This window comes from Camelus ferus, chromosome 15 (genome assembly GCF_009834535.1).
Source record: "Camelus ferus isolate YT-003-E chromosome 15, BCGSAC_Cfer_1.0, whole genome shotgun sequence".
Taxonomy (NCBI): domain Eukaryota; kingdom Metazoa; phylum Chordata; class Mammalia; order Artiodactyla; family Camelidae; genus Camelus; species Camelus ferus.
The window spans coordinates 53,642,016-53,667,833 of NC_045710.1; the positions used below are offsets into that span (position 1 = coordinate 53,642,016).

The 25,818-nt window shown below is 43.6% G+C and overlaps 1 protein-coding gene across 6 annotated transcripts in view; it reads left to right on the forward strand.

The window, feature by feature from the left end:
* The window catches only part of LOC106729435 (actin, cytoplasmic 1-like), a 79,426-nt gene that overhangs the window by 17,896 nt on the left and 35,712 nt on the right, over positions 1–25,818 (forward strand). For 2 of the 6 annotated variants that reach the window (XM_032497840.1, XM_032497845.1), the window contains exons 2-6: positions 20,642–20,770; positions 21,897–22,030; positions 23,231–23,369; positions 24,402–24,589; positions 25,172–25,312. The gene's annotated coding sequence lies outside the window, so the exon portion shown is untranslated. Of the gene's footprint in view, positions 1–14,251; positions 14,340–14,387; positions 14,619–20,641; positions 20,771–21,352; positions 21,474–21,896; positions 22,031–23,230; positions 23,370–24,401; positions 24,590–25,171; positions 25,313–25,818 lie in introns of those variants that run through there. The other 4 variants (XM_032497844.1, XM_032497843.1, XM_032497841.1 and 1 more) reach the window with 4 other exon arrangements.

The window sequence follows — 25,818 nt, forward strand, 5'->3', positions numbered from 1 at the left end:
AAGGAAGAGAAGAGGAATTAGGAAGCCAGGCTGAGAAGCTAAGGGAGCCCTTTTCTATCTAGTGGGCATGTTTGTGGTTCACAGTTCTCAAGTGCACAGTGGCCCCACATGCAAGTGGCAAGGAGAAATGCCCTTGTCTTCAGCTCCCCAGCTATTCTCCCTTGTCCCCAGGTCTGATTTCTAGGTTGCTGTAAATAGCTCAAGACCTTCTGAATACACCATGAAAACAACCATAGTATATAGAAATTGGGGATAAGAAATTAAACTAAAAACCACCTACCCTCAAGTAAGTATAATAATCCACTTCTGTCAGAATGGGTTTCTGTGTTTTTTCCATATGTATCTCTTTCAGTATAATTTGACAATACTATTTAGAAAAATGATACGTAGCACACTGATGAATGACCGAAAAAAACCTTATAAAGGGGAAAATGCCAGTGTTCTTGGTGGAGAACGTTTTCACATGTCCAGTGGTATCAAGACAAGAGAGGCTTTCCTACTACATAGTCACATTTTTCTCAAGATGATCTTGTGAACAGAAGTTCTTTTCTTTGATGAGGATTTTTCAATGTGTAACACCTTGCCGTGAATGATGTATAAAAGCTGGGTAGTTTGTACCATGAAATTTAGCCTTGAATAATAACTTGGGGCATGTTCAATGTACAATTAAACACATGATATTGTTATTAATGTTTTCCTGAAAAACCATAATGTGCCCTTTACGATCGGACCATCTTTCTTATATTGGGAGATTCACAGACAGATTAGTGAAGAAAGAGAATTTTCCTCTATTAGCAAAGCTAACATCACTAAAAAGGTGGAGTCCCGAAGTTTTCAAGTGACACGGCTGAAGTGACGTAGCCTGATAAAGCTCTTAAACAATAGTCACACAGGCAAACAGCTATAGTCTTGCCTGGTCCAATACGGTAACCATTAGTCATTAAGCATGACATGGCTAGACAAAATTGAGATGTTCCATTAAGTATAAAACACACTGGATTTCAAAGGCTTAGTACAGAAGAAAGAATGCAAAAAGATCTCATTAATCTTTTTGTATTTAATACATGTTGAAATATTATTTTAGATTGGGTTAAGTAAAAATATTATTATTAAATGTCATTTCTCCTGTTTATTTTTACTTTTTATAATGTGGTTATAATCATTTTAAATTATACATGTGACTTGTGTTGCATTTACTTTGTATGGCCCTGCTCTGTAGAAAGACAGAACTCAAGTGATATGTCTGAGTCTGACACATGACACCAGAGAGAGACATTTCTTAAAATACACTTACTGCATTTGTTTCAGCAACTCCACTTAAGCCCTTAGTAAGTTATCATTTTACAAGAAACTATGTATGCTAAACTCTGCTGCTTGCTAAAGCCGTAACTGGTTTGACAGAAAACTTGAAGACATTTAAGCCTCTACTTACTAATGTTTCATACAACAAGTAAGATGTAAAAAAATTCCACATCATTTCCTTACTTTGGCTCAATCATGCCTTTAGGGAATTATTTTTTTCCTCTATCAATACTTAATACTTAGAATCTGCACTCACACTAAACAAACTGCACTCATCTATTCATTCATTCATTCAGCAATGAATTGTGCACCACCTATGATTCAAGGATGCCTCTGGATATCAGAAAAGCAAAATCCATGCCTTCCCAGAGCTGTTGTTCTTTGTAGTGGTATAACACAAAGAAATACACAAAATAAGATCACTTGAAATAATGAAGGACTCCGAAGACAGTGAGTCTGTAAAAGAGATAATAGTCATTGCTACAGGGACGGTGAGCAGTATTTTCCACAGGAGAGTCAGAAGCTTTCAGCAGAAATGAGCTTGAATTAAAACCCAACTGATTAAAAATGAAACCAAAAATACCCCAGCCAAGTGCTGATGGGAGTGGACCAGGTCTCAGGAGACAGAGAGAGCCCAGCATGGCGAGTTACAGCCGGAGGGTTAGAGGAGTTAGATCTTGTTAGGGACACAGGGAGGAGGGTGCCTGGTTAGGGTTGTGAAGAAGCAGGTCAAGAGAGGTAAGCCTTTACCAGCAGTGCAGATTTTATCCTGCCTAGAACAGGAAGACGAACGAGGGCCTCAGCAAGTGACAGGTTCTGATAGTTTTAAAACAGGGGTTGGCAAACTCTGCCCAGTAGGTGTACCCTCAGTTTGTGTTAATAAAATTTATTGGAGCACAGCTGTGCACGTGCCTCAAACTATGGTCAGTGAGTGGCTAGTTTCATGCTTGATTTCATACTTTCTTACTATGTCACCAGAGTTGAGTAGTTGTAACAAAGATAACATGGCCTGAAAGCCTGAAATACCGTTTATCTGGTCCTATGAGAAAAAGTTGGCCAAACCCTGTGAAGACCACTTCAGCAGCTCTACGAAGCACGGGCTGTAGGGAGGAGGTGAGAGGGGAAGCTGACCACTCGGGAGATTATTTAGAGGTCCTGGCAGGAGACGACGAGGCTGAGACTAGGGCAAAAGTGGGTGACGAAATGTGGGCAGATTCTGGAAAGTGTGTTGTAAGACCTGTGGAGAAGAATCACAGAGAGAGTGGGAAAGTCATATTCTGCAGCCAGAGGTGAGCTGATGCTCTTTACAATTCTTGAAGTCCATATTTGAAACATTTCATCTTTATATGGTAAAAGCTGTATAACTTAGTGAAAAATGCTGTAACAGTTATTTTCATGGCCACACTTCCCTGATTCTAGTAATTGCCCAGGTGCTCTGCAGAATGAAACAACACACCAGCAGGTGAAAGGCCTCCTGGTCTGTTTTGGTGTGACTGTGTCAGTGTTTATTTCTGAAGACATTTTCCTGACTGTCCCTAATACTGAATTAAGCAGAAAGCAAGAAATAAGAGCAGAATAATCTAAATGAAAACATCAACATAGAAGCTCTGATTTCATTTTGCAAACAAGACTTTTTTCTCATCAAAATTAGTCTGAAAGAAAAGATAATTTCAGGAAGCAAATCCATTTGGGGTCCCTCACAGCACGAATGTTAACGAGGAAGCAGCAGACCAAAGGGTCTTCAGGTACAAGAGATTGAATTCTGGTCCTAGGTGGTTAGTTGTCCTTACACTGTAAGCATGTGACTCCTGATGAATAGAAAGATGGAGGCCATTGTGTGGGGATGACCACAGGGGAAGGAATGACTTTGCCAGCCACAGCAGAGAATGCAAGCAGGGGGCCGGACTTCCAGCTGACCATCCTCAAAAAGTTGGGAGAATGGAGGCCACTGAAAGTTCCCAGGGAACAAACCTATTGTAGAATAAAAGGCAGGGAGGAGAGATGTTACAGATTTGCAGAAGCTACAAGTATGTGACCTCAGAAGGTTTAAGGAATTTTCTCTGCCGTACTCTTAAGGAAAGGAAAATAGGACTTCAAATTAGATTTTCTAGACCTCTACTTTGTACTATGTGACAAGGTCAGCATATTTCAGAATTATGTGGGTGAAGTTTTCCCCATCTGGTTCGGGTTACAGAGGTCATTAGGAGGGAGTTGTGTCAAACAGGGTGGAATCTTGAAGCCAGTTTTATGGGTGTCCTAGATTGCAGGAGACCCTGGCCTAAGATCTGCCCTCCCAGCCAGAGGAGGATGGGCACGCGTGGATGCCACCACTACCTGCTGTCCTCCCCTGGGCCGCACGCTCATCCTGGCAGGTCCCTGTGCCCAGGGCCTCCCGCCCTCGGTGTCCGGATCACCATCTGGGCCATCACCCACCCAAGGCCCAGTGGCGAGTGGCCTGCGGCCCGGGACCACCCTGACCCCCTTGCTCAGATGAGGCCCTGGGCACAGAGGCGCTAGGGGTGCAGGGCGCCCTGGTGGGAACTGGCATAGCCTCCAGCCCCGCCCATGGCGCCCCGGAGGAGCCTCGGACACTGGGCTGTGTGTCCCCGCGCTGCTTGGGATCCCTGTCTGGTGGCTGTGACTATGATGACCTGAGCGCAGACTGCCCCACCCCCGGTAGGGTGAGGAGTGAGAGGGTTCAGCTTGGGTTAGGGGTGCACTCATTGTGAGGGGGGATCCCGTGGTGAGGGGGGCCAGGTTGAGGAGTGAGGGTCCAGTCAGAGTGGAAGTCATCTGGCTGAAGCGTGAGGAGGCCGTCCCGGGGTGAGGGGCGCTCGGATTAGGGGGACCCGGTTGAGGGGTGGGGGTAATCCTGGGGTGAGGGGTGAGGGGACCGTCTCAGGATGGTGAGGGGACCCGGGGTGAGGCATGAGGTGTCAGCTTGTTTGCCGGGGCTGTAGCTTAGAACCTAGTAGGGCGGAGTGTGGGGGCGGGGACCTCAGTATGAGGAGAAGGAGCCTTGTCTCGGGGATCCGGTCAGGAATCAGGCCTGGCCGGGGTGGGGTGCGGGGGCCGTGACGGGGGTGAGGGGGTTGTGTGGCGGCCAGCGGAGGGAATGGGACTGTGGGTTGCGGCCTGGCCCGGGGCCTGTGGTGGTTGTGATTGGGTGCCGGGACCCTGTCGGTGTCTGGGTGGGGGCATTGGGGTTGGGAACCCAGCTGGCCAGTCCTGGGCCACGGGGTGGGCCAGCCCCACCACCCCACGGCCTGGCCTCTCATGGCCGGGCTTGGCCCCTCTTGGCCCCACTCGCAGTGTCCCATAGTGCGGGAGCCCCAGCCCGAGCATCAGTGCTAGCAGCGGGAGGGGGAGGGGCGCGCACGCGGATGCGCTCGCGCGAGGACGCGGGAGCGCGCTCAGAGCGTGTGGAAGCTGGGCCGGAGCCCAGTGCTCCCGGACCAGCTGCCAGAGGAGGAACACGGCCTGGGGTCTGGGCCACCGCGTGCCTTCGCCTCTGCTGCTGTCGCCTGGCAGGTAAAGGGGGCGCTGGTAGGGGCGGCAGGTCGGAGAGCCGGTGGTTGAGGCCTGGGCTGCATAGGTGAGGCCCAGGCCACGTGGCCTGTTAGGACCCTGAGGCGGGTCCCGGGCCGCCGCCCTGGTTCGTGGTGCATCGCCCCCGGCATTAATAGTCACTGAACCCCGGTGTCTTCATCGCCGCTCACGCGTGGGTTCGGGAAAGCGGGAGCAGCCTCGGGAGGTGGGAGGGCGCCAGACTGGCCTTGGCGCACCTCTGAGTGTCCCTCAGGCCATGGCCCTCCTGCTTAGGTGGACCTGCCTGGCAACTGCAGCCCTCCCTGGACCCTCCAGGTTGGAATAACAGATGAGGCCCCGGCTTTTGGGAACTCATTGGCCTGCCCCCAAGATTAAAATGTTTTGGCAAATCTAATTTCAGTCTTTGGAAGAATCTCCAAACTGTTTTTCACAGTGGCTACGCCAAACTACATTGTCACCAACAGTGTAGGACGGTCCCGTTTTCTCCACAGCCTTTCCAGCATTTCTCCTTTGTGGGCTTTTGTTGAATGATGGCCTTTCTGACTGGTGTGTAGTTTTGATTTGCATTTATCTGATAATGAGAGATACTGAGCATTTCTTCATATGCCTGTTGGCCATTTGTATGTCTACATTGGAGAAATGCGTGTTCAGGTCTTCTGCCCATTTTTGGATTGGGTTTGTTTTTTGGTTATTAAGTTGTATGATCTGATTATGTAGTCTGGAAATGAAGCCTGTGTCAGTCGAATCATTTGCAAGTATTTTCTCCCATTCAGTCGGTTGTCTTTTTGTTTTGCTTATGGTTTCCTTTGCTGTGCTGAAGCTTGTGAGTTCAGTTAGGTCCCATTTGTTTGTTTACTTGTGCTTTTCTTTCTGTTGCTGCTGTAGACTGCCCTAGGAGAACGTTGCTGAGATTTATGTGAGATAATGTTTTGCCTATGTTTTCTTCTAAGAGGTTTGTAGATTCTTCTGTTTAAGTCTTTAAGCCATTTTGAATTTATTTTTGTGTACGGTGTGAGGGAGTCATCTAACTTCATTGATTTCCATGCAGCTGTCTAGTTTTCCCGACAGCATTTGCTGAAGAGGCTGTTCCCTCCATTGTATGTTCTTGCCTCCTTTGTCGAATATTGATTGACGAAAAGTTTGTGGATTTGTTTCTGGGCTCTCATTTCTGTTCTGTTGATCCGTATGTCTGTTTTTGTACCAATAGCGTGCTGTTTGGATTGTAAGTCTGTAGTACTGTCTGAAGTCTGGGAGGGTTATTCCTCCAGCTTTGTTCTTTTTCTTGAGTAATGCTTTGGTAATTCTGGGTCTTTTGTGATTCCATATAAATTTTAGGATGATTTGTTCTAGTTCTGTGAAAATTGTCCTGGGCGATTTGATAGGGATGTGCATTCAGTCTATAGATAGCCCTAGGCAGGTATGGCCATTTTAACAATATTAATTCTTCTAATACAAAGTCATAGGGTATCTTTCCGTTTCTCTAAGTCGTCTTTAATTTCCTTAGTCAGTGTTTTGTAGTTTTCCACATATACATCCTTTCACATCTTTGGTTACATTTATTCTGTATTGTATTTTTTGGAAGCAATTTTAAAAGGCAATGTTTCTTTACTTTCTTTTCGTGTTGATTCATTGTTGTAAAGAAATGTAACTAATTTGTGTATGTTAATCTTGTGTGCTGCTGCCTTGCTAAATTCTTTAATATATCTAGATTTTGTGTGTGTGTGGTGGTTTCATGGTTCGGAATATATTGTATGTCATCCACATGTAATGACAGTTATACCTCTTCTCTTCCAGTTTGGATCTCTTTCATTTCTTTTTCTTGCTTGATTGCTGTGGCTAGGACTTCCAGGACCATGTTGAATAGAAGTGGTTAAAGTGGGCCTCCTTATCTTGTTACAGATTTTAGTGGAATAGTTTTCAGCTTTTCATTGTTGAGTATTGTGCTGACTGTAGGTTTTTCATAAATAGCTTTATTATGTTGAAATATGTTCTCTGTATGCCCAGTTTGTTAGGAGTTTTTATCATAAATGGCTGAATTTTGTCATGCTTTTTCTGCATCTATTGAGATAACTATGTGGTTTTTGTGCTTTATTTTGTGGCTGTGGTATGTCACATTGATTGATTTGTGTATTTTGAACCATCCTTGTGTCCCTGGGGATGAATGCAGCTTGATCACGGTGTATGATTTATGTGTTGATCGATTCTGTTTGCTAATATTTTGTTGAGGATTTTTACATGTCTGTTCATCAGTGATAGTGGCCTGTAATTTTAGTTTTTGGTAGTGTCTTTGATTTTGGTATCAGGGTAATGGTGGCTTCATAGAATGAGTTTAGGAGTACTCATTCCTTTTCAGTCTTTTTTGAGTTAGAGAGGGATCCGTGTAAGTTCTTTGTATGTTTCATAGAATTTCTGAGTGAAGCCATCTGGTCTTGGACTTTTGTTTGCGGGGAGGTTTTTGCTAATTGCTAATTACTGCTAATTCTCTTTCATTTCTAGTGATTGGTCTATTCAAGTGGTCTGTTTCTTATTCAGTCTTGGTGAACTGTATGTTTTAAGAAACTTGTCCATTTCTTCTAGGTTGTCCAGTTTGTTTCCATATAGTTGTTCACAGTATTCTGTTACGATATTTTGTATTTCTGTGGTATTGGTTTTAGGAGCTTAGTTCTTTAATGTTTTTCAGATTGGCCTAGCGTAATTCACATTCAGTAAAGCAATGGTTTATAGTTATTAAACTGAGTAAGTAAGACTATTTTTAGACGTTACTGTCTTGAGCCTTTGCCCAAAAATGAAGTGTGAATCCTCACATCCTGTTCCAAAAGGTTTTGTTTCAGTGAGGGCTTAGAAGCAAGACAGGAGCCTGGGGTTGTTCGTAGGAAAACATGGTGGGTGGGAATGGACATGCTCATTTGAGGGGGATGTCCACAATTCATTCACCTAGAAACTTTAGTATGTTAATTTATTCATTGATCTATCTTGACATAGCATATCTCTGGACATTTTTTCCTGTTACATTGATGGACATATCTTTTTTTTTTTTTTTTTTTTACCAATACCATACTGTTTATTACTTTAGGTTTATAGTAAGTCTTGGAATCAAACAGTATAAGTCTTCCAACTTAGTTTTTTTTCCAAAGTTGTTTGAACTATTCTAGGTCTAGTCTTCAATTTCTTCCAGCGTTATTTTATACGTTTCAGAGTAGAGCTCTTTCACATTGTATCTGTAGAATTTATTCCTGAGTAGTTAATATTTTCATGCCATTGCAAATGATATTTTCAAAATTACAGCTTCCAGCTGTTCATGTCTGACATATAGGAGTATAGTTGATTTTTATACACTGACCTTCTCGCAGCTTTGCTAAATTCGCATATTAGTTCTAATACCATTTTTTGTAGTTTTCTTAGATTTTCTATTTTGATCATATTTGTGAATGAAGAAAGTTTTACATCTTTTATTCATATATATGATTATGTGTGTGTATGTGTGTGTATATATATATATAAATATTTATTTACTTATTTATTTATTTACTTACTTATTTGCTTTTTTTCACTGGCCAGGATCTCTAGTCCATTTTGAATAGAAGTAGTGGGAAGTCCTTGCTATGTTCTCAGTGTTAAGGGCAAACATTCACTCTTTCACTGTTAAGTATGAAGTTAGGCGTCAGTTTTTCATGTGTGCCCTTTATTTCGTTGAGGAAATTCCTCTTAATCCTAGTTTGTTAAATTTTTTCTTTTTTAAAGTCATGATTAGATATTGAATTTTATCTCATGCTTTTTCCACATTTATTGATAGGATCCTATGGTTTTTCTTTTAATATGAAATGCATTGATTGATTTTCAGTGTTAAACTTACAACCTTGCATTCTTAAAGTAAAATCTTTGTCTGATTTTGGTATTAGAATAGTAGTTGTCTCATAAAATGAATTGGAAATTGTTCCCTTTCCTGCTTTCTGGTAGGATTTGTATTCTTTCTCAGAGATTTGGTGAAATTCAGCAGTGAATTCAGAGCCTGGAGTTTCTTTGCGAAGCTTTTAACTACTTATTTAATTCGTTTGATAGACAGAGTGCTGTCTGTTACTGGCTTTTTTATTTTTTCTTGAGTGAGTTTTGATATTTTGGGTCTTTCCAGAAATTTGTCCATTTCCTCTAAGTTGTCAAAAGTTTGTGAGCAGTAAATGTGTTTTATTATTCTCTTTTTAATACATGTATGATCTGTAGTGTTTTTGTTTTTATTCCTAATGTTGATAATTTGTCATTTCTTTTTTTCTTTATTAGTCTGGCTAGAGCCATATGATGTTACTGATTCCTTAAAAAATTAATGTTTGGTACCACTGATTTTTCCCTATTACTTTTATGTTTTTAGTTCCATAATTTCTACTCTTTATCATTTCTTTCTGATTATTGTGGGTTTAATTTGCTCCTCTCCTGATAACTTAAGATGGAAGCTTCAGTCATTTATTTGAGGCTTTTCTTCTTTCCTAATATAAACATTAAAAAAGAAATTTCCTGCAGACAACTGTTTTAGCTACATATAATGCTGTTGTTTTTTTTTTTTTTAACATTCTGTTGAAAATCCTTTTTTTTTTATCTTGTGATTTCTTCTTTGACCTTCAGAGTTTATTTAGAAGTGAATTATTTAGTTTCCAAGTATTTGGAGGACTTACCAGTTATTGTTTTAACTTAATCCTTTTGTGGTCAGAGAAACAACTTGGTATGATTTCAGTTCTCTTTAAATTTATTGAGTTGTTTTATGGCCTAGAACATGATCTGTTGTGGTGAATGTTTTAAGTATACGTGAAAAGAATGTTCATATGCTGGTTTGGGTAGTGTGTTCCGTCAATGCCCGTTAGATCAAGGTGGTCAGCTTCATTTTGTGACCTCTTGTTCTGTCAATTATTGTGAAACAAATGTTGAGCTGTCCAGCTGTAATTGTGGATTTGTCTCTTCTGTTCTGTTTTTGCTTCCTGTATTTTGAAGTTCACTACTAACAGACATTTAAGGTTGTCCTGTCCTCTTGGTCCGTTGAGTCCTTTGTTAGTGTGGAATGTCTCTCTCCATCCTCAGTGTTTTTTGAGCTGATATTAGTGTAGTTATCCCAGCTTTCTTTTGAGTAGTGTTTTTGTGGGATGTCTTTTTTCCTTCCTTGTACTTTTAACCTGTCTCTCTGTTGAATCTGTGTCTGTATGTGTGTAGACAGCATGGAGTGTTTGGTCTTGTTTTTGTTGTTGTTGATGCTGTTTGATCCAGTCTGCCCATCTCTGCCTTTTATTTGGAGATTTTTTTTTAAAAAAGACCATTTTATATAATACAATTATGATTTGTTTGGATTTCAAGCTGCCCTTAGTGTGACTAGTTTTCTGTTTGTCCTGTGTGTTCTTTGTGTCCTTTCCCCTCTTACCTTGCCCTCTTTTGAGTTAAGTTGTTGTTACTGTTTAAATGAACCCCTTTTATCTCCACTCCTGGCTTATGAGCTCTGCCTCTGTTGTTTTACAACGGTTGCTCTAGACTTTGCACATCGTTAACCGATTATAGCCGATGTTTAGATAATACACCATTTTACATAGAGTGTATGGTCCTTGAAACAATAAACTTACATTTCTCCCTCCATATTTAGTCCGCCTTTACTTCTTCATATGTTATGATCCCCCACAATACATTATTGTTAGTGTGCTTTAAATCATCATTATCTTTTAAAAATATTAAAAGTGAGAAAAAATCTTTATTTATTTACTCTAGTATCGATACTGTCCAGCTCACCAATTCCTTTAAATTCACACGTCCGTCTAGGTGGTGTCATTGTCTTTTCACTTGATGAACTTTCTTTTAACATGTCTCACAGTGCAGCCCTGCTGGCAGTGAATCCTCTAAGCTTGTGTTTGTCTGGTATTACATCACCTTCACTTGTACTTGGAATGGAGTTCTAGGATGCTAGCCTTCCCCTCCCGTGTTAAGGACGCCCCTCCATTGTCTCCTGTCATACGTCGTTTCTGAAAAGCAGTTTGCTCTCATTCTGTCAGTCTGTGTTCTTTTTAGTGTCTTTTTTTTCTCTGACTTTTAAATTCATTTCTTTATCACTAATTTTGATGTGATGTACCTTCATGTGGTTTTTCTTTATATTTATTCTGTTTAGGATTTGTTAAGTTTTCTTGAATCTGTGGGATTATGGTTTTTATCATCTTGCAAAAATTTAGCCATTACTTAAACATTATTTCTCCTATCCTCTCCCTCTCTCCTATTTTTGACCCCAATGACATGTGTGTTATTCAACTGAATATTGTCCCACCAGTCGCTGATACTTTGTTAATTTATGTTTCAGTCTTTCTTGGTCTCTCTGTGCTTCATATTGGACAGTTTTTATTGTTGTTTTCTTAAAATTTCCTGATCTTCTGCAATGTCTATTCTGCTATTAACCTGTGTATTTTTAATTTCTAATCTTGTACTTTCCTTTGCTGGAAGTGCAGCTGGATTTGTTTACTTTGTATCTACCATTTCTCTGCTTCCTTTTGCTTTACCTTCTTACTACATGGAATATATTTATAATAACTTCATAATAGCTTTGTTGAGACCTAATCATACAGGTATATAATTTACTCACTTAAAGTGTATAAGTCAATGTCTTTTAGTAACAGAGTTGTTCAACCACACCCACAATTTAAATTTTAGATTATTTTCATCACCCCTCAGAGAAACTCTGTCCCCATTAGCAGTCACTCCCCATTCTGTCCTCCTCTCCAGCCCAGGCAACCACTAATCTTCTTTCTGTCTCTACAGATTTGATTCCTTAGGACACCTCATATAAATGGAATCATATGTGCTCTTTTGTGACTGCTTTTTTTCCTCCACTTAGCATAGTGGTTTCAAGGTTCATCCACACTGTAGCATGCTCAGTACTTCATCCCTTTTTATTGGTGAATAATACTCCACTGTATGGATATACTACATTTTACTCATTTCATCAGTTGGTGGACATTTGGATTGTTTCTCCTTTTTGGCTGTTATGAATGATGCTGCTGTGAACACTTGTGTACAGGCCTTTGTGTGGACATAACTTTTCATTTCTCTTGGGTATGTACCTAGGAGTGGAGTTGCTGGGTCGTACGATAACCCTGTGTTTAACCTTTTAAGGAGTCGCCAAACTTTTCCCTAAGAAGCTATACCAGTATAATATTGTTTAATGCTCTTGTCTGCTAATTCCATTATCTCTTGTCTGAGTCTGTTTCTGTTGATTGCTTTTTCTGCTGGTTATGGGTCATAATTTCATAATTTCTTCTTCCTTTGCCTGCCTGATGATTTTTGCTTGGATATCAGACATACATTGTTGGGTGCTAGATTTTGTTGTACTCCTTAAAATAGTGCTGGACTTTGTTCTGGCATGTGGTTAAGTTACTGGGACTTAGTTGTATCATTTTGTAGCTAGTTTTTAGGCTTTGTTAGGGTGGGTCCAGGACAGCTGTTAGTTTAGAGATGATTTAGCTCCATTATTAAGGTGGTGATCTTCTGAGGATTGTGTCTGCTGCCGTGTGTGTTAGGAATCATTTCCACTCTTGCTGGTGGAGCCATGAACTTGTCCTGGCCCTGTGTGAGCTCTGGGCTTCTTAAACCAAGTGTTCTCTGGTGCTTGTCTCCCCAGCTTTATTTTTTTAAATATATTTTTATTGAAGTACATAGTCAGTTTACAGTGTTGTGCCAATTTCTGGTGTACAGCACAATGCTTCAGTCATATAGGAACATACATGTATTTGTTTTCATATTTTTTCACCATAAGTTACTACAAGATACTGAAGAAAGTTCTCTGCTGTATAGTATAAACTTGTTGCTTTCCCGAAATTTAGATAGTCTCCTCTTAACATGGATCAGAATTCATCCTGACTCTAGGGGACCTCTGTGCTGCCCCCTCCTCCCAGGGGCGCTGCACTGCCAAATCTAGCTGTCTTGGCCTCCGTGAATGTTGATCTCTACCCTTCAACTCTGTGACTGCTGTCCTCTGAGTTTCCACTTCTCTGTGCTGTGGCTTGGAAACTGCCTCCTGGCACTAAGTTCAGGCTGTTACCAGGTGTGCCTCTCTTGTTTCACTGTTCTCAGGAATTCAGTTCTATGCTCAGTGGTAGAGCACGTGCTTATTAGCATGCATGAGGTCCTGGGTTCAATCCCCAGTACCTCCATTAAAGTAAAATAGATAAACCTAATTACCTCCCCCTCCCAAAAAACAAAAAAACAAAAAAGATCTTTTTTTTCAGTTTTATTAGGTAGAATTGTGACAATATATTGCATGTAAATACATATATACAATATACTGCACATATTTTGTTAGTTTATGTATATGTGCTGATTGTTGTCTCTAAGAACAGATTAGAGCTTTAGCTTTTTAAACTTACATAGTTATCAAAGGAATAAAGCCAACCACAAAATGAGAATCAATAAAATGCAGTAATCTGATCATAAAGGACAGTCAAATATGCTTACACATACTCAAGAAGTCAGTCATTAAAGTTATAAATAATAAGTAGTTCATTTGTGTCTCCCCCCCCTTTTTTATTTTTTAGATTTCACATATAAGTGATATATGGCATTTTTCTTTCTCTTTCTGGCCCACTTCAGTTAGAATGATGATCTCCAGGTTCATCCATGTTGCTTCAAATGGCATTATTTTATTCTTTTTTATGGTTGAGTAGTATTCCATCGTGTGTGTGTATGTATGTATTTATATATGTGTATGTGTGTGTGTATATATATATGTATATAGTCTCACAACTTCTTTATCCAGTCATCTGTTGATGGACATTTGGGTTGTTTCCACATCTTGGCTATTGTAAATAGTGCTGCTGTGAACACTGGGGTACATATGTGTTTTTGAATTTTACTTTTCTCTGGGTATTTGCCCATGAGTGGAATTGCTGGATCACATGGAACCTCCATAGTGGCTGCACCAGTCTACACACCCACCAACAGTGTAGAGGTTTTCCTTTTTTCTACACCCTCTCCAGCATCTATCATTTGTAGACATTATAAAGATGGCCATTCTGGCTGGTGTGAGGTGATATCTCGTTGTAGTTTTGATCTACATTTCTCTGACCATTAGTGATGTTGAGCTAATTCATGTACCTATTGGTCATTTGTATGTGTTCTTTGGTGAATTGCTTGTTTAGGTCTTGTGCCTATTTTTAGATTGAGTCGCTATTTTTTTGATATTAAGAGGTCTGTGAGCTGTTTCTATATTTTGGAAATTAGTCCCTTTTTGGTCGCATCATTTGCAAGTATTTTCTCCCATTCTGTAGGTTGTCTTTTCATTTTGTTGATGGTATCCTTATCTGTGCAAAAAAGTTTTTAAGTTTAATTAGATCCCATTTCTTTATTTTTGCTTTTATTTCAGTTACTCCAGGAGCTGGTTTAAAAATACATTGCCAGGATTTATGTGTGAGAGTATATTGCCTATGCCCGTGAATGCGTGTGCCAGAATAAAGGATCTGAAGCCTGGCCCCGCTCCCCAGGTGCGAGCCCCGCCCGTCTGCAGATGTCTCGTGCTGGCCTTCCCATCTGTGTGCCGTGGGTGGTGCCTCCCGGGCGCCCAGTGCGCAGGCGCCATCCATAAAGCTCGATCGTGCAAGGCGCTCCAGCGGGTCAGAGCTGCGGCAGCGGCGAGGATCCCTCGGCTGGCTGGCTGATGTGCGGTCAGGCCATGTCCCTGGGCATCTGCTGAACTGGAGCGCCCAAGAATGTCTACACTGAAGAACGTGCGAGCCGCCGGCCCAAAGCTGCACTAGGACCCGGTGGGGGACGCGGGAGCCATTGGGGTTTTGGAGGTGGGGGCGAGGGCTGCGCGGCGAAAAGGACAGCTGGGGCGCCGCTAGGGCGGCTGGTGGCCGGGGGGGGGGGGACCCGTGGCAGCCTTGCGCGGGGCCCTGGCTCACGAGGCTCCCAGGGGTGCGGGAGCGAGCACCAAGTGGGGCTTCACAAAGAGGTGACTTTCTCCGCTGGTCCCCACCAGCTGGGGGACCCGAGGAAACCCGGGATGGGGCGCTGGCTGCCGAGGGAGGGGCTGCGCAGCCTGCTCAGGCTAGGTACCGCGAGGGGATGGGGGCTGCAGCAAACTGCACCCTCTCTCCCCGCCCAGCAGGGACCGGTAGACAATCACTCTTGGGAATGGATGGAAGGCGCCGGGAGCCTGGGCTGCGCGAAAGGGGCGCGGGGCGCAGCGGGGAGGCTGGAGGAGCCACTCATGCCTTGTGCGACGTCCGCGGCGACCAGGGGGCTGACAGACTGCCCCGGGAATGTGGCCATGGGCTCTCCAAGTGGAAGGGGAGCACGGAGGCTTTTTAGGGGCAGTTCCTGAGCGAGGCTCAGGATTCTGTAAGGAGCCTCCCCTGGCAGCAGCGGTTGTTGCTGTTCTGGGCTGGTTGGCTAAGGGTAGCTGAAAGTTGTAATTATTACAGTCTTCCCAGTGAGCGGTGGGGGCGGCAGGCATGATGGGCCCCTGCTGGGTCAGGTGGGTGCCCGGTTCCTGGCACCCCCATCCCGTTGAACGTGCTGCATGGAGAGACGTGGAGTGGGGTGCACGTGATCCGGTGGGGGGCCAGGGAAAGAGTCGAGGGTGGAGAGGGGCGGCAGGGCACAGAGCCCCGGGCCGGTGGGTTTGCAGAGGGAGAGGGGCTAGAACCAGCCCCAGGGGGCGACCTGTGTCGGAAACTTAAGAGCGGCTCCCTAGGTGCTCTCTCTCCTCCGGAAAGTGTTCTGGCCACCTGTGTGTTGCTTCCCCCATGAATGGCTACTTGGCAGGTCTCCAGATTCAGGACTTACCTGGCTCCTATGGAGTAAAAATAAAGTGATCATCAGGGATTCTTTTCTGTGATTAATGCTGCCAGTGCAGGCTGTGGGTGGTTTTGGAGCCGGAAATGTAAAGCGCACCTGCTTTTTCTGTCATCAGAGGAGGACTTCAAACAAGGCTTTCCCGAGGGGCCTCAGCCCGGGGGTTCTTGGGGCTTTGCTCACAGTAACTGTGCCTCTTGGTGGACAGTGTATCTGATTGGAACTCACAGGCCTGGTAATCTGTGACTTCAAGAAGACTCTTAGTTGCAGATGTGAAGTAATTGTATTAGTTATTAAAAAATCCCCCGGCGTCTCAGCAGGGCCTGAAGGAGCCCAAGAGCCCCGTCCAAAAAGGAGTCTTTCACTCCCTCAAAGCTAACACCACAGAATCCTTTCCCCTTTCCCACACCTTGGAAGGAACAGCATTCGGGTTTGAGGTTAATGTACATTAAATCACCATTTTCATTTTACTTCCTGTATGTTCTTTGCAGAAAGTAATAGGTAACCAAAGCAAAAAGATGGTGAAATAAGAAAAAATGGTCATTTGGGGCAGGTCAAGTTTTTGCTCTGGTGTTTAAAAAAATGTCATTAATCAGGAATTTCCAGTAGTCAAATTGGTGCAGGCAGCTGGGTGACTCAACAGATGTGACTCTGATAGTAATTCTAGACTGTGTGACTTTCTCATGGCTTGGAAGGGAACGACTTAGAATATTTTTCACCCCACATCTGGCAACATGACCAGCAGGCTGTGGGGAGTACTCTGCCCAGGCACATCTGGGCTGGGAGGTCTGTGGACCCACTGAACAGGAACAGCATGAAACACTCCCATCCTGGAGCATACTGCCCCTTTCCCCCACCACCTCGGTCCGTCCCAGGTCAGGAGTTCCACAAGTGGGAGCCTGCCTTTATTCTCCCGGAGCTCCTGTCAAGGGAGGCTGCTTTGTGTCTATGAGCCCCTCCTGCCCCCTTGTGGCCTCCCCTCACTAATTTCCTCTGCTCTTGGTTAAGAAGCCCATAAGTGTTGAATAAATTATCCCAGTGATCAGGGTTAGCTTTAAGATCACAGTGAATTCTTTATCAGATCATACAAAGCGATGACATAATTGGAGGTTTCTCACCACAAAGATACTTTCTGAAATATGACGTCTAAGTCAACTTTCAATGCTGTTAATCATTTTCTCCCTTTCCTTCCAAAGAGCTTTGCACTTACAGTATAGCTGCCCTAAGTGGTGCTGCTGGAGACAGAAATAAACACGGGTTTATTTAGCAATGTTTTTGTGAGCTTTGGGTTTCCTGAGTTGTAAATGAATTAATAACAAAGTGTATTTTTATGCAGTTCAGATTACTTTGCATGATTTCTTCCCGGCGATGTAAATGTCTTCCTACGGCAATCTGTTGCTTCTCTTATTTTTGTCTACTTCATTTTCGAAGTTGGTGGAAATATCACATGAAATATTAAAAGGAAAAAAGAACTTTGCCAAATTTGAGTCACACAGGATTCTGAACACCCAGAATCCAACCAGTTCTGAAACTAAATTCTCAAATTTTAAATTTTGTTAGAGGATTTGTTTTCTGTGGTTTTGACAGAGTGTCTCTCATCCTGTGCCTGCATGATGAAATTGAAGAAATGCTGTAATCCTTTTCTATTTGAGGAAAAGCTTCACGGTTTCTTGGTTACTCAAGGAGCTGAATGATATACACGTTGATCATAGATTTTTAAAGGGAAATTAATCAAACGTGTTATTTATTGACCCTTGGAATGGATATGCCATAGTCATTCACTGGACACAATAAAAGTAACTGATTCATCATTTTGGCCAGATGGAAGTCATATTTCAACCCTTGCTACACGTCGGTTATAAAAGAATTACGGGGGCCACCAAATACGAAGTTAGCAGGCAAAGTATTCTCTGGTTAAGAATCATTCTGATCAACCACAGGTTTACATATAAGTCATTTTTATTCAATAACTATCTTTCCAGCTGATCGCCAACTTTTCAAGTAGGTGCTGTTGTCTTTGGTCACAAAGCCTGTTCTGGGTGATTTCATGTTTATTCACGACAAACGCTCTGGTTTCTGGGAGCTAAGCTGTGGGCCTCGGGGTGGATGGTGGGGGTGCAGGGCTGCAGACTCCTCTTTATCTCCTGCACCTGCTGTTAGAAGGGCTGTTGCGTTTACTGCATGTGCCCCTTCCAGGGCTTAACACCAGCTGCAAACAACAGGTTTGAGTCGGTGTTGCTTTCCCGGGAAAGGCAGTGGGAGTCCACGTGCAAAGCCAGCTCTTTTTTCTGTGTGGTCTGTGCGCTGGCCTCACCTGTGATAAGAGAGTCGGTCAGGCAGTCCCTCGAGGGGTCCCTCACTCTCAGCCTATTTCTGGCTGTTCCCACACTTCCCACGAGGGGCTTCAGTTAGGTGACTCTCAGGGAACACGTCTCCAGACTCGGTGCTGATGGTTTCCCCTGCTTGGGTGGACTGTGTATGTTCTTGAAGGCTCTGTCTTTCTTGGAGGGTCTCCAAGGAGTTGAGCTCACCAGTCTGATTAGGACAACTTCTGTGGCCTGTGCCATCTGGCCTCCCAGGACAGCTGCACAGTGATTTCTCTGGAGAGCCAGCCTGGCCCACTTATAGGATCTGGCTGTGGTGGGCCCACTCTCTGCTTGGAGGTGGGCTCTTAGTGGGCTCAGGAAGTCAGGACCCCATCCCTCTCTCAGGAGTAAGTTTCCCGGTGAGGAACGTGGCATTTCTTTGGAGCCAAGAATGGTACCTGCCTTTGAGGGAAGTTTAGGAAGTAAATCTGAAGGATGTGGGGCCATCGCTGCACAGCCTCTGAGAGTGAGGCATGGTGGCCAGCCTGGAAAGGAAACTGGTACCCAGGGCAGCAGGGGTTCTGTGGCTCTTAAAAGCAACCTGACAGCACCTGTGAGTCTTCAATTCATCCACTTGCTTGTTTCTCTAGTGATACTTTATTAAGAGTCATGGCAGGCACGTAGAGTAAAAACAAAACAAAACAAAAACAAAAACAGGGATATGCTTTCTGATTTACTCCAAATACCTCTTTTGATGAGGGCTAGCATTTTGTTGATGTTTTGGGGGCTGCCGTATTTCCTGGATTAGGCTGAGAAAGAGGTGAGTTTTTCCCTTTTACTCATCTGACTTGCTGAGCTCCAGCAAGTAGGTCATACCTGTTACCATGTTCGAGGTATTAGCAGAGGTGGATGCTGGCAGTGGTTACAGGTCTCTGTACTGCACAGTAAGTGGGTTTAGCTGAATCAGAGACCCTCCTGTCCCCATGTGACTTGTGAGTTGCCCTGTTGCAGTTTCCAAAGAACTAAACTTAGTATGAGATGGGTTGAGAATCTGTCCTATAGCTTATCAATGATAAACTAAATAACCAGTGGTCATCAACTGTCTTGTGTATAAAAGACACATTTGATGGATTAATATTTTAATGGCAGAAACAGAACTTTTGTCTTTGTTAGGCCAGATTTAAGGCATTTCTGTTGTTGGTGATACTGACTCTCCAACTGCTGCTCTGAGTCGCTCTTACTGTCTCTCAGCTGTTTATCATAATTAGAAGACAGCCATAAACTTATCCTGTGTAGCATGTTAGCTGATAATCCCTTGAGACTTGTTATTCTTTGTGATATTTGCATTTTAATGCTAGTCCAAGAAATAATCAAATTGATGACTCCCTGGTGCTGGAATGATTTTGGAGAGTTGGATGGGAGAAGTGGGCACACACCCTTCTACTTCCTTATGAGGCTGGTTCTACTAAGTGGATGCTCTCAGATTGTCTAACAAAAATGTCATGTTGACGCTTTGCTCTCATAACCTCACACACTGGTTTTTTCTATTTTTTTATTAAAGTATGGTCAGTTACAATGTGTCAGTTTCTGGTGTACAGCATAATGTCCCAGTCATGCTTATATATACATATGTTCATTTTCATATTCTTTTCCATTAAAGGTTACTACAAGATTATTGAATATAGTTTCCTGTGCTATACAGAAAAATTTGTTTTTTATTCTATTTTTAACATTTGCAAATCTCAAACTCCCAAATTTACTAAAGTTGTCAAAATTCACTGCTGTAGCTCAACTTGCTCATCGTGAGGATGAGTCCAGTGATCCACTGAGGTTTTCTCTGAAACTCTTGACTCTTTGAGTGGACGGTGCTCAGTGGGAAACGCCTGGACTGTGCTAGTGCATCCAACCCTCCGCATGTGCACCCGCTGCGGGCAGCCTGCCATTTTCTTGCGATTTTAATTGGTATGGCAAAAACATCTGAATTCCGTAGACTGTTAACAAGGCATCCGAATTTTCTTTCAACAGGATAGCTAGATGGCCCTAAGCAGTGAATTAAAAAAAAAAACAAAAACCTTCAAACTCCGTAATTGGAGGATATTGAAAACTCTTCATACCAGCAGGCTGGAGTCAGGGAGAGGACTGGGAAGCCCTGCCTGACTGTGGCCTGGCAGGGGGTCCTGTCACGTAGTCTGCACGGGTAACACTGGCCGTGGAGAAGTTTTGGAGGGGGAAACCAAAAAGCTTTAGATCTTTTGCTGAATTTTTTTAATGTGCTTCTAAAGCAAGTAAAAACCATCTGTAAAAAGGTGAGAATAATACTGAATGGCCTCTACTATTATGCAGACCTTTGCTGTCTTTTCAAGGTCCTTTGCAGCTCACTTAGGACTAATGCCTTTTTGGAGAAGAGATCTGTGAGATGTGTTTTGGATGGAACTTTGCAGTGCTGGCCGCTTGATAGTTGAAATATCTTTTTAAGATCACTAGTTTAAGGCTTAAAATCCTGTTTATGATTTAAGGGGCCTAGTTTACATTTAAAATGATACCTAGGGTATATTTTAAACTTTTATGGTGGAGTATGTTTCCAGATCTTGACAAAGGTCTCAAACAGAGAAAGAGCTTTTCCTAGCAGATGAGTGAGCTGGAGGGAGCAAAGCTGACACTTAATCCCTGTTTTATTCCAGACCAGAATAGGCGGACAGCAGAACAGTGTGGTCCTGCAGAAGCTGAAGCCTGACACTCCTTACACCATCACCCTGTCCTCCCTGTATCCTGATGTGGAAGGAGCTTGATGACGGGAAGAGGCGAGACCAGTAAGTGAATCTGGACTCCTGTGGCTTTTTAAGTAAACCATCATGGGGATGGAATCACATCTTCCACTGGAAACACTGGGGTGACACAGAATTTTGCTAACCTTTTAAGATGCATGCTAATTAATACTCTTTTTTTTTTTATTTTTGGTCTCTGTTGGGGATGGAGGGTAATTAGGTTTTATTTATTTTTTAATGGAGGTACTGGGGATTGAACCCAGGACCTTGTGCACACTAAGCATACACTCTACCCATGAGCTGTACCCTCCCCCAAAGATCTAAATTGTTTTTAATATCCTTACTGGAGTTATCTGTCTCTGGTCTTGGAGAAAGGTGTTTATTACCTTCTAGGATAACACAGACAAACAAACTATGCTCTGAGGCCACAGTACCTTGTGGAGGGATGAGACATGTACCCGATAATCACAGACCTTTTTTCCTTTATTCAGTACTTCAACAGGTATTTGTGGGGTGCCTACTAAAGGGATCCTGTGTTCTAGGGTTCCCTGGACTCATCAGTAAACCTGGGCTTCGTGTGTGCTGGGTTATTAGAGTCACACGTGATGTGCTTTCTGTGCATTTCAGAACCTTTGAATACTGCGAGGAACCTCAGTGTATGACCCTTCCACCAGCACTTTGCACGTTCGCTGGGAGCACACAGAGTGAAATCCTCACCAGTTCAAGCTCTTTTATGCACCCACAGCAGGTGGTCTGTAGGAACTGGTCACTATTTCCTGTAGGGAAAAGTGTGTTAGTTTCAGCTGTAGATTGCAAAGTGGAGATCAAGAGTTAATTAGTGTACCGTAGTGCTGAAGGAGTGCATGTTCCTTCTATAGAACTTCGACGGAGGGTAGTCGGTTGGGGCCTCAGAGCCTGGGTGATGGGGACTTTTGGGGGACTAGGGCTGGGGGATCAAATCATTCCAGGGGCTTTTCAAGAAGGAGCTGGCTGTGTGCAGAGAGGCCTTCATCAACTCTTAGAACAGTTCGTATGGGGGCACATCCTTAGGTCCCAATACTACGGAACCTGCTTCTTGGTCTTAAGTTAATATTTTGAGTGATTGTTCAAAGTATTATTTCTTGTACAAGGTTTTCAAATCAAGTACTTTACATTTTATTAAAATTTTTAGGTGCCAATCCCTGTGAACACCAATGATGCCGTTCATAGGAATCTGCAGCCAGATGCCCCAGACACCGTAACAGTGGTTCCCCTTTATCCTGAGGGCGATGGAGGGTATACACCAGACACTGGAAGGACATGGAAGTAAGAAGGCAGACAAATTTAGCGTTTTCATGATGCATTTTGCTTTTTAGTATAGCGTAAAGTTTAACATATAAAGAAAATTTGGGAAATTCATAATGATGGAATAAAGATGTAACAGTTTCCCAACCCCCACCAATTGTTAATATTTTAGTGTATGAAATAAGAATGACATTCTTCTGAAATGATAACTTTAGGATTTATAAATGTGTATACAGTTACCAGTATTCTCTGTCACTGACAAAAGTTCATGAGCTTTGCTTTGTGCTCGATAAATTTGTATGAAGCAGCGTTTTGTCACTGGCTTTGAGTGGCAGTTGTTGAAATCTGTTGGTCACGTTACTTGATAGCACATTTCTCTGCTGATGAAGTGCTTTTTGGCATTGAAAATCTCTGCTTTCATTTGCTATTAACATCTTGGGAAACCAGTTTATAGTGGTTTTTACAATTCTTTGTAGTATTGTTTAAAGGCTTTGGTGTGTACCTCTAAATATTTTATTTGGCTTAAAAATATATGTGCTGATGGCTAAAAGAAAGCAAGTGTGGATGACTTCTTTTGGCAAAAGATTAGTGATCTAGAAAAATGATGTTATTGGCAAAGTGGAGTTTGGGGATAATATATGGATTTAATTTGCATGTTTTTCTAAGTCCCTATTGGGGCAGTTAATTGAGAACTGAGTTATCTTTGATTTCTCCCTATGTTTGCCTTTTCTTTGACTCACAGAAGACATTCAGTGTCTGTTTGTTGAATGAGAAGAAATGAATGATTGAAACCAGCTAACCTAGCTGCCACAGTTAGATGGGTGTCCTCGGTGTTGTCAGTTCTCATTTAGAGGTGGAGATGGTAGAATCCTCTTGTGTCTCTCACCATGACCTGTGCTGGAAAACTGAAGCTTCTTTTCCAGTTTCTCGGTCTTGCCCCTTGTCCCTTGTCCTTTTATGGCCAACCCAGTACGACTACTTTTACTCCCTTGTTTTTATTGGCAACAACTTAGCTTCCATAGATACCAAGGCCCTAGTTGGCTAAGTTTGGCTAAATGTGGATTTGGAGAGTTTTCATCTGCTTTCGAATGCAGATAATTCAAAGTCTAAGGAGGTCAGTATTTTATCCTGCTACAGAGTGGAAGTTCGGGAGAAGTGATAACAAAAGCTTGACATGTATAAATAGACGTAAGAAATACATGTTGGCTTTTCTTTCCTCAGTGGTGAGAAGACTGGCCAGAGATGTCCAAGTGTACAGTCCGACCCCAAACAGCTGGGACGATCTCGACCCCGCCCCTGGCCGTTGCCGCAGCACCGTGTGGTGTGCGCTCCCCTGGCTGGCACGAGGCCCCCAGAACCTGTGAGTACTGTTGTAACCTTAGAGCTGCCAGAAGAATTTGGTAGATTTTACGGTGCCTCCTGCTGTGGTTGCTGGTGCAGGACAGTAGATCAGTTGGTGTGGCCCTGGGTCACAGGCACACTCATTTCCTGATGAACTTAGTCTCATATTTGTGTCATGCTTGGCAGCCTGTGAGAACACAGGCCACAAACATGCCCACGTACAATGCTTATTAAGTGATTGCTTTTGATGCATTAAATTGTAACGGTATGAACTGTAGGGTTAGTAAGCAAAAACAAATTTGGGGAAAAAGCAAATTAGCTATATGAGTTAAAAAACCCCAGTAGTAGATGCAAGTCATTGATACACCTTGTCAATATGGACTTTTATTGTAACACACACGTCTTTGTTAGGACCCTACCTAAAAGTTTGCCTTCATGGGCTCTTAATAAACTGCCCAATCTGGCTTAGTACTATTCCATTCTCTAAGTAGATTAATAACAGAGAGAGCAGAAATGACTAATTTGAGTAGGGAGAGTGTCAGAACACCTGAGGGAAAGTAAATTTATGAGACTTCACAAAAAGAAGCAGGGACCATGGACAAAGATAACACAAGTTGAGCCTGTCCGAGTTGATTTGCACCCTTGTGTGTGGCAGGACGTGTTCAGACAGCACCGCCCTTGTCCATCGCATGGAGTAGCTCCATTTTAATAGAAAAACCTCTCCCTGAGAAGTGTCTCTAACATCCGGGGTGCTTTGGGGTCACTATCGTAAGCCCTGGATGTTGTATTTGAGAACCTTCCCCAGGAACCTAAATGGGAGGTTGTCGAGGTTGCTGAGGGTCAAGTGTGGACTCACATTTAGTGGAGAGGGAATTTCTGAGGGAAAAGTGCATGTAATGCTGTGGCCTGGGCAGATGTCACGAAGTAGCACAGAGGTTGGCGTCTGCTGAGTCTGGGCTCAGTCCTTCACTATAAACATTATTATACTAATAAAAGAGTAATAAGCATTTGGGTTATTACCAGACAGAATTTGGCATGTCCTCCCCTCCAGGTTGTGGTGCCAGGAAACACCCCCACGGCACACTTGGAGCAGCTGGTTCCAGACACACCCTATTCCATGAACATCACTGCGCTCCACTCAGATGGAGGCGGAATCCCAGCCCCACGCGGGGCCAAACACATGAGGCTGAAATCCTTCCCACCCAGTTCCCTTGTGACTCAGTGAGGAAGGCTGGGCAGGTGGGTGCTGAGGGGGGTGCTGAGAGCCGCCGCCACCTTGCTCAGATGAGGGGAGGCCTGGCGCCCACTTCTTCCCGGGTTCCCACGTTCTCAGTCTGAGGGCCCTCTGGGCTGAGTGAGTGTCACTGGGCCGAGTGTCACTGGGCTGTTTTGGTTCCTCATCTGGGACCTCGGTTAAGGAGAGGTTTTTTCCCTTCTCCTCCCTGCAGTGGGTCTTCTCACCAACTGGGCACTTTTGAAATGTGAGGGCTCAGCCTCTGTTTCATTCAGCAGGAAGTGGTCAGAGTAGTTAAAATCCTGTTCTCTCCCAGTCTGTACATTTAGGCTCCAACCCAGTCTCTGTCCCGAAAAGCTCAGCACGTAACCGTAGCTCTGAACGGAGCACTTCCTACTGTTAGGGGTCCACATGAGAAAAGTAGGAGATGCGGATTTTATCACAGGGGAGGAAACACCCCAGAGAGTGGTGAAATCCCTGGGCGCAGTGACTCTGACCTGCTTACAGTTCTGTTATACCCCTCCCTCCACCCCCATGTCCACCTGCTCACAGACAGGCCACTGACTCCATTGCGTTGATTTATTTAGGACCATGCAGTGGACCAAGGAATCTGAGTCTTTGGAGAGACAACCATCAGCCTGTCCGTGCCCTGGGATCACGCTGATGGGACAGCTCAGCAGCAAAGGATCATTTTTTGTCCCACCGTTGGTGACCCAGTCGATGAATATGTGAGTCTGATATTCATTTGAGCATTTTGCAACCTCTTGCCTGGTTAAGAGGGTGAAATTAAGCTTTCTTCTTTAGAAGTGCTGTGATGACAGTTGAGTCCTGTCTCTTGTGTGACAGTGACAGTGCCTTGTTTGACTTCTGTGTGACAACCACATTTTATATGACTTTCTCTGACCTGGCCAATCAGAATCCTCCCCAGCTTGGGGGTGGTGACGTGGGGCTGTGCCTGGCGATGCAGTGGAGGCCAAGACTGAGGCAGAAGACCTGGAGTCCCCACTGGAAGTCCTGGACCCGGACCCTCCCACAGCAGGGGGCACTGTCACCTCTTTGGTGGTCCTGCCTCCTGGCCTGCTGTCCTGGGCCCTGCTGGGGTCCTCTCACCTGGACCTGCATCAGGGGAGTTAGGTTTTAGAAGGTCTGTCAGCCTTCTGGGCTTATTTTTCTTCATATTGCCTGCTCACTTTCCTGTTGGATTTTTGTGTTTTTCTTACATTGATTGTTTTTA